We start from the raw sequence: 6,838 nt of genomic DNA, 5'->3' as shown, positions 1-6,838 counted from the left end.
GAGTAATCTGAATTCTCACTAAAGTGGCCAAACAACTTCCTAGACCTATTCAGTTGAGCGTTATACCAACCCTTGCATTTAAACCTTGAGCACACAGTCATGTTGAACCTTGCTTGACAACTTCTACCACTGACCATCTCCCTCTTACGCTTAATGCCACAAAGGGCTCGAAGCTGGCCATCCGTCCCCAGTAGCCCATATTCAAGTGGAATTAAAAAGCTAAGGGATATGAATTTTACCCACTTGAATGTTATGAAGGATGATGGCAACTTAGGGGGAGGGGTTTCTAATGAACTTGCAAGCTCCACTTCCTTGTGCTCTTCTTTGACATCTTTCACCTCTTTGCAAGCTTCTTCAATTTCAACCTCTTCCCCTTGGTAGCTTTCTTCTGATTCAATTTCTTCTTCATTGTTCACCAAGGGTTTGGGAGGTTGTGTTTCTTCTTCTTTAATCTCCATGTCAAGTTTTATGGGAGAGGATTCAATGGTGGATAAGAATTCAGCAATGATTGAATCCATCTCTTGATCATCCCCTTCAAAGTTTTCAAACATGATATGCCTTGGAGGTTGTACACCCTCCTCAACATCAGTTTCAAACGTCTTTGAAGGAGGCTCTATAACTTGACTTTCCAATGGAGGTTCAGCATCCCTTAAGTCTTGAACCACTCCTTCTTCTTCAATAATTCCGGCTTCCTCCACTTGTTCCAGTACAAAATCATGATCTTTACTGTCCACTGGAGTTTCTAGTATCTCCTTCATGCTATGTTCTTTATTAGATTCTCCACATGAAGCCATGGGGGTTCCTTGAGTGTCCAAACGTCTGGAAGGTAATTGATTTATTGCTTGCTCCAGTTGATGAAGGGTTGCATGAAATTGATCTACTGATTCCTTGAGGCGAGCCTGTGATTCTTGAGTCGATCCAAAAATTGGCAGTGGTGGTTCTTGGGAGTAATTGGGGTGTAATTGGGGTGGTTCTACATATGGTTCATACAGTTCATAGGGTGGTTGGTATGGTGGATATGGGTTAGGGTCATATAGAGGTGAGTGGCGAAAAGGGGCTTGTGAGTATGGTGGTCCAAAGTGATGTTGAGGAGAGGGTTCGTAGGCGTATAGTAGTGGTTGTTGATAATCAAAAGAGTGCTCACCATAGCCATTGCCTTGATATGCATCACAGAATGGTTGTTGATAGTCCATTGGAGGTGGTTGTTGCCATGAGGGTTGATCAAATCCTTGTGGCTCCTCCCATCTTTGATTGTTCCATCCTTGGTGCATGTTCTCATTATAGTTCCTAAACCCTAAACCTGAAGCCAGAGGGGTGAGAGTTCATAGTAACAGGAGAAAATAAAAACAAAGACTAATAAAAAATATTTTGAAAAAAGATATGATTTTTGAAAAAAGGATAAGATAAGATTTTGAAAAAAGATTTAATTTTTGAAAAAGGATAAGATAAGATTTTAAAAAAGATAAGATAAGATTTTGAAAAAGATATAAATTTTTTTTTGAGAAAGATTTGAATTTTGAAAAATAAGATAAGATAAGATAAAAATTTTAAAATAAAAATCTGAATTTTTTTTTTTGAAAAATATTTACAATAACCAATAATAAGGCACACGTTTGCAATTCCCTGGAAACGGTGCCATTTAGACGTTTGGATTTTTTGCTAGTAAAGAATTTTGTAAAAATATAGTCGCGTTGTGAGTATAGATTCTAAAGCAACAGAAAATCCCTTCGTACAAACGTTTTGGTTGTCACAACTAACAAAACCCAATAAATTTATAAACCAGTCTTCTCAAGGAATTGCAGGAAAGTACGATTTATTATTGGTTATGGAAAAATAGTGTTTGGGTTTGAAAAAGGTTTTAAGCAAGAGAAATAGATTGCAAGAATTAATAAATTAATAACTAATAAAACTCTTGGTAAGGTATGAAAACTGGAAGTCCTATCTCAGTTATCCTTATCAATTGTGATGACAATTGGATTTTTCTCCCACTAAGTTAACCTCTAACTATGAAGGTAAGTCAAGTAGATGGAATAAGTTTGGTTCCTCAGGTCCTAGTCTTTCCTTGGAAAAGGCTAGAGTTATTGAAACTCAAGTTAATTCTTGAAGGATTCCAATTTTCAGTCAACAATGATTTTGACAACTCAAGAGTTACCAATTAATCAACCAAGGCCAAAAGGGAAGAAAATCTACTCGAATGAAAATAATTTATATAAAGCCAAAGCATCCATAACATATAAGTTTGAAATACCTCAATTTATATTAAATAAAGAAAATCCTAACATGAATGTCATTAAGCCAAATTGGCAACATATATAATTAAAAATAAGAGAAGTCAAAAAAAAGGAATATTAAACCTGGAGCTCGGAGGAATTGTAAGTTGAAATAATAATAAATCCTAAATCCTTTAAGAGGAATCCTAATCCTAAATCCTAAGAGAGAGGAAAGAACCTCTCTCTCTAAAAATTACACCTAAAACCTAAAATTGAATTATGATCTGATCTGAAGTAATGTCCTGGGTCCCTGCATGTTCCCGAACTTTCATATGTGTTTCTGGGCCAAAAACTGGGTTGAAATGCGGCCCGGAATCTATGCTAGTGACTTCTGTAATTCTGCAGATCGAGCTCGTCACGCGTCCGCGTCATCCACGCATTCGCGTCACTCAGCATTTCTCGTACCACGCGTGCGCGTCGTTCACGCTTTCACGTCGTTCGTGCAGCTTCCAATCCGCGCGGTCGCGTCAGGCACGCGAACGCGTCACGGTAATTCCTTCTATTTCGCGCGGTCACGTGAGCCATGCGACCGCGTGACTTCTTGCTGGTCATCTCCTCAATTCCTTGTGTTCCTTCCATTTTTGCACGCTTCCTCTTCATTCTCTAAGCCATTTCTGCCCTATGAAGCCTGAAACACTTAACACACAGATCAAGGCATCGAATGGTAATTAGGGAGGATTAAGATTAGCTAAATTAAGACCAAAAAAGTATGTTTTCAATCATAGAGATCCTATGAATAAGTGGGTGAAAAGCTTGATAAAACCACTCAATTAAAAACAATATAAACCATAAAATAGTGGTTATCAACCTCCCCACACTTAATCATTAGCATGTCCTCATGCTAAACTCAAGGAGACAAAATAAACGAGTAGGGGAAAGCAGGACTCATGCAATGCAACCTATGAATGTGAATGCAACTACATGCTAAAATGATTCTACCTACTTGGTGAAAAAGTAAATAAATCTTTCAAAAATAAATATGAGCTGGATTTCACTAATTCAAATCACAAAATACAATACAAATAATTTGCAAGAAGAAGATAGCTTATGAAAGCTTACCCACGTAAGGTATTACTTGGATGACCCAGTACACTTGCTGGTTAAGTTGAACGGAGTTGTGTCCACACATAGCCAAGAGCCACAATAATGATTCCATACAACAACAAAGAATACTACATTGATGTGATCACAATTTCGTCCACCAGTTGTGTTGTCTGAATTGCTTCCACATTGCCCAAATTTGTTTTTGGGTTAGTAACCATTTCCTTTTGTTTGTAGGATTAGTTGGCCATGTCATCTCGCAAAAATATTGTCGAGGCGTCCTCTAAGGTTCCTGAGGGGATGTCCGACTGGTTGGACTCCCTTGTGTTGCTATGTGTATCTCTAGCTAATGCGGAGCTCCGTGTGGAGCGTAGAAAACACCATCAGATCTGGAGTTCCGTGTGGCACCCGATTCTGATGACAGGGTCTGCTTTCCTGTTCCGACCCAGGGGGAGCGTCCTTTCTTTTATGCATATAATTTCTGCTATAGCCAGATGGATATTACCCTTCCTTTTACTTCTTTTAAGACCGACTTGTTGTGGTCTTGTAACATGGCCCCATCTCAGCTTCATCCGAATTCTTGGGGCTTTATTAAGATTTTTCAGCTGGTTTGCCATGAATTCGGTGTTAAGCCCTCTTTAACCATTTTTCTGTATCTGTTTGTGTTGACCAAGCCTGGAACTACCAAAAAGAAAGCTTCTTGGATTTCTTTTAGGTTGGCCCAGAGACATAAGGTCTTTTCCATGTATGATGAGTCTTTCCGAGATTTTAAGAATTACTTTTTCAAGATCCGAGCTATTGAAGGAGCTCGTCCTTTCTTCTTGAATGAGAATGGTGAGCCTCATTTTCCTTTAGAATGACAGAGGAATTTAGTTGTATCTAGGTATACCTAGGAGATGTTAGACGAGGTTGAGCAGGCCTTTGTTGTTGCTTTGGAGGATATTTGGGGGGAACCTCCCCATCTTGAGACTAAGAAATTTCTGGGGGATCCATCCTTGATCCGTACCGTGCTAGGTATTTTATAAACTGTGTCCCCATTTATTTTGTTTTCTGCTCTCTTTTTTGGCTTTGTAAGTTTTTTGTAGTTTTCTTATTTTTTAGAGATGTCGAAGAATAATGACTCACTGAAGGCCTTTAAGAAGGCGAGGAAGGCTACCGCGGCACAGAACGTCCCGGCCAAGTTGGTCAGAGAAGGGTCCTTGACGTTAGAATTTTTTGCTAGTAAAGAATTTTGTAAAAATATAGTCGCGTTGTGAGTATAGATTCTAAACCAACAGAAAATCCCTTCGTACAAACGTTTTGGTTGTCACAAGTAACAAAACCCAATAAATTTATAAACCGAAGTATTCAAACATCGGGTCGTCTTCTCAAGGAATTGTAGGGAAGTATGATTTATTATTGGTTATGGAAAAACAGTGTTAGGGTTTGAAAAAGGTTTTAAGCAAGAGAAATAGATTGCAAGAATTAATAAATTAATAACTAATAAAACTCTTGGGAAGGTATGAAAACTGGAAGTCCTATCCCAGTTATCCTTATCAATTGTGATGAGAATTAGATTTTTCTCCCACTAAGTTAACATCTAACTATGAAGGTAAGTCAAGTGGATGGAATAAGTTTGGTTCCTCAGGTCTTAGTCTTTCCTTGGAAAAGGCTAGAGTTATTGGAACTCAAGTTAATTCTTGAAGAATTCTAATTTTCAGTCAACAATGATTTTGACAACTCAAGAGTTACCAATTAATCAACCAAGGCCAAAAGGGAAGAAAATCTACTCGAATGAAAATAATTTAGATAAAGCCAAAGCATCCATAACATATAAGTTTGAAATACCTCAATTTATATTAAATAAAGAAAATCCTAACATGAATGTCATTAAGCCAAATTGGCAACATATATAATTAAAAATAAGAGAAGTCAAAATAAAGGAATATTAAACCTGGAGCTCAGAGGAATTGTAAGTTGAAATAATAATAAAACCTAAATCCTTTAAGAGGAATCCTAATCCTAAATCCTAAGAGAGAGGAAAGAACCTCTCTCTCTAAAAATTACACCTAAAACCTAAAATTGAATTATGATCTGATCTGAAGTGAAGTCCTGGGTCCCTGCATGTTCCCGAACTTTAATATGTGTTTCTATGCCGAAAACTGGGTTGAAATGCGGCCCGGAATCTATGCCAGCGACTTCTGTAATTCTGCAGATCGAGCTCGTCACGCGTCCGCGTCATCCACGCATTCGCGTCACTCAGCATTTCTCGTACCACGCGTGCGCGTCGTTCACGCTTTCACGTCGTTCGTGCAGCTTCCAATCCGCGCGGTCGCGTCAGGCACGCGAACGCATCACGGTAATTCCTTCTATTTCGCGCGGTCACGTGAGCCATGCGACCGCGTGACTTCTTGCTGGTCATCTCCTCAATTCCTTGTGTTCCTTCCATTTTTGCACGCTTCCTCTTCATTCTCTAAGCCATTTCTGCCCTATGAAGCCTGAAACACTTAACACAAAGATCAAGGCATCGAATGGTAATTAGAGAGGATTCAGATTAGCTAAATTAAGACCAAAAAAGTATGTTTTCAATCATAGAACTAAACTAGGAAGGAATTGTAAAATCATGCAAATCCTATGAATAAGTGGGTGAAAAGCTTGATAAAACCACTCAATTAAAAACAATATAAACCATAAAATAGTGATTATCAACCTCCCCACACTTAATCATTAGCATGTCCTCATGCTAAGCTCAAGGAGACAAAATAAATGAGTAGGGGAAAGCAGGACTCATGCAATGCAACCTATGAATGTGAATGCAACTACATGCTAAAATGATTCTACCTACTTGGTGAAAAAGTAAATAAATCTTTCAAGAATAAATATGAGCTGGATTTCACTAATTCAAATCACAAAATACAATACAAATAATTTGCAAGAAGAAGATAGCTTATGAAAGCAGGGAACATAGAATTAAGCACTGAACCCTTACTGGTAGTGTATATCATTCTAACTCTCAAGTGTCTAGGGTCAATTCTCTCAATTCTCTGCTAATCTTGCTTTCTATAGCTTGCTCTTCATCTAACAATCAAAAAAAATTTAATGCACCAATACACAAATCAAGAGGTCTTTTAAGGGTTGTAATGTGGTTAGGGTCATGGTAGGATTGTATTTGGCCAAGTGGACTAAAATATTGTATTTGGCCAAGTAGACTAAAATCTGAATCCTTAATTAACATAAACTTTCCACCTAACTTAAGACAATCCATTTAATTAAAATACAAAATCTAACTTCCCATTAACTGTGTTTTCCATATATTCATGCATCCTAAATTTGAGTTCAGTACATATGCATTGATACCAACACTTACTTTGGGGCATTTTATCCCCTTTTATTATTTGCGATTTTTTCTTTTTCACTTTTTTTTCTTCTCAATACATATGATTAAGGTTTTGAATGCATAAACATGTTCTTAACATTTTTCATATTTTCACACGAAGTCTAACATACTCAATTCCCAAACCAAACGTTTCCAAACCCACTTTTCCCCA

The sequence above is a fragment of the Arachis duranensis genome, chromosome 2 (assembly GCF_000817695.3).
Source record: "Arachis duranensis cultivar V14167 chromosome 2, aradu.V14167.gnm2.J7QH, whole genome shotgun sequence".
In the NCBI taxonomy this organism is placed as follows: domain Eukaryota; kingdom Viridiplantae; phylum Streptophyta; class Magnoliopsida; order Fabales; family Fabaceae; genus Arachis; species Arachis duranensis.
Note: the sequence above shows the minus strand (reverse complement) of the source record.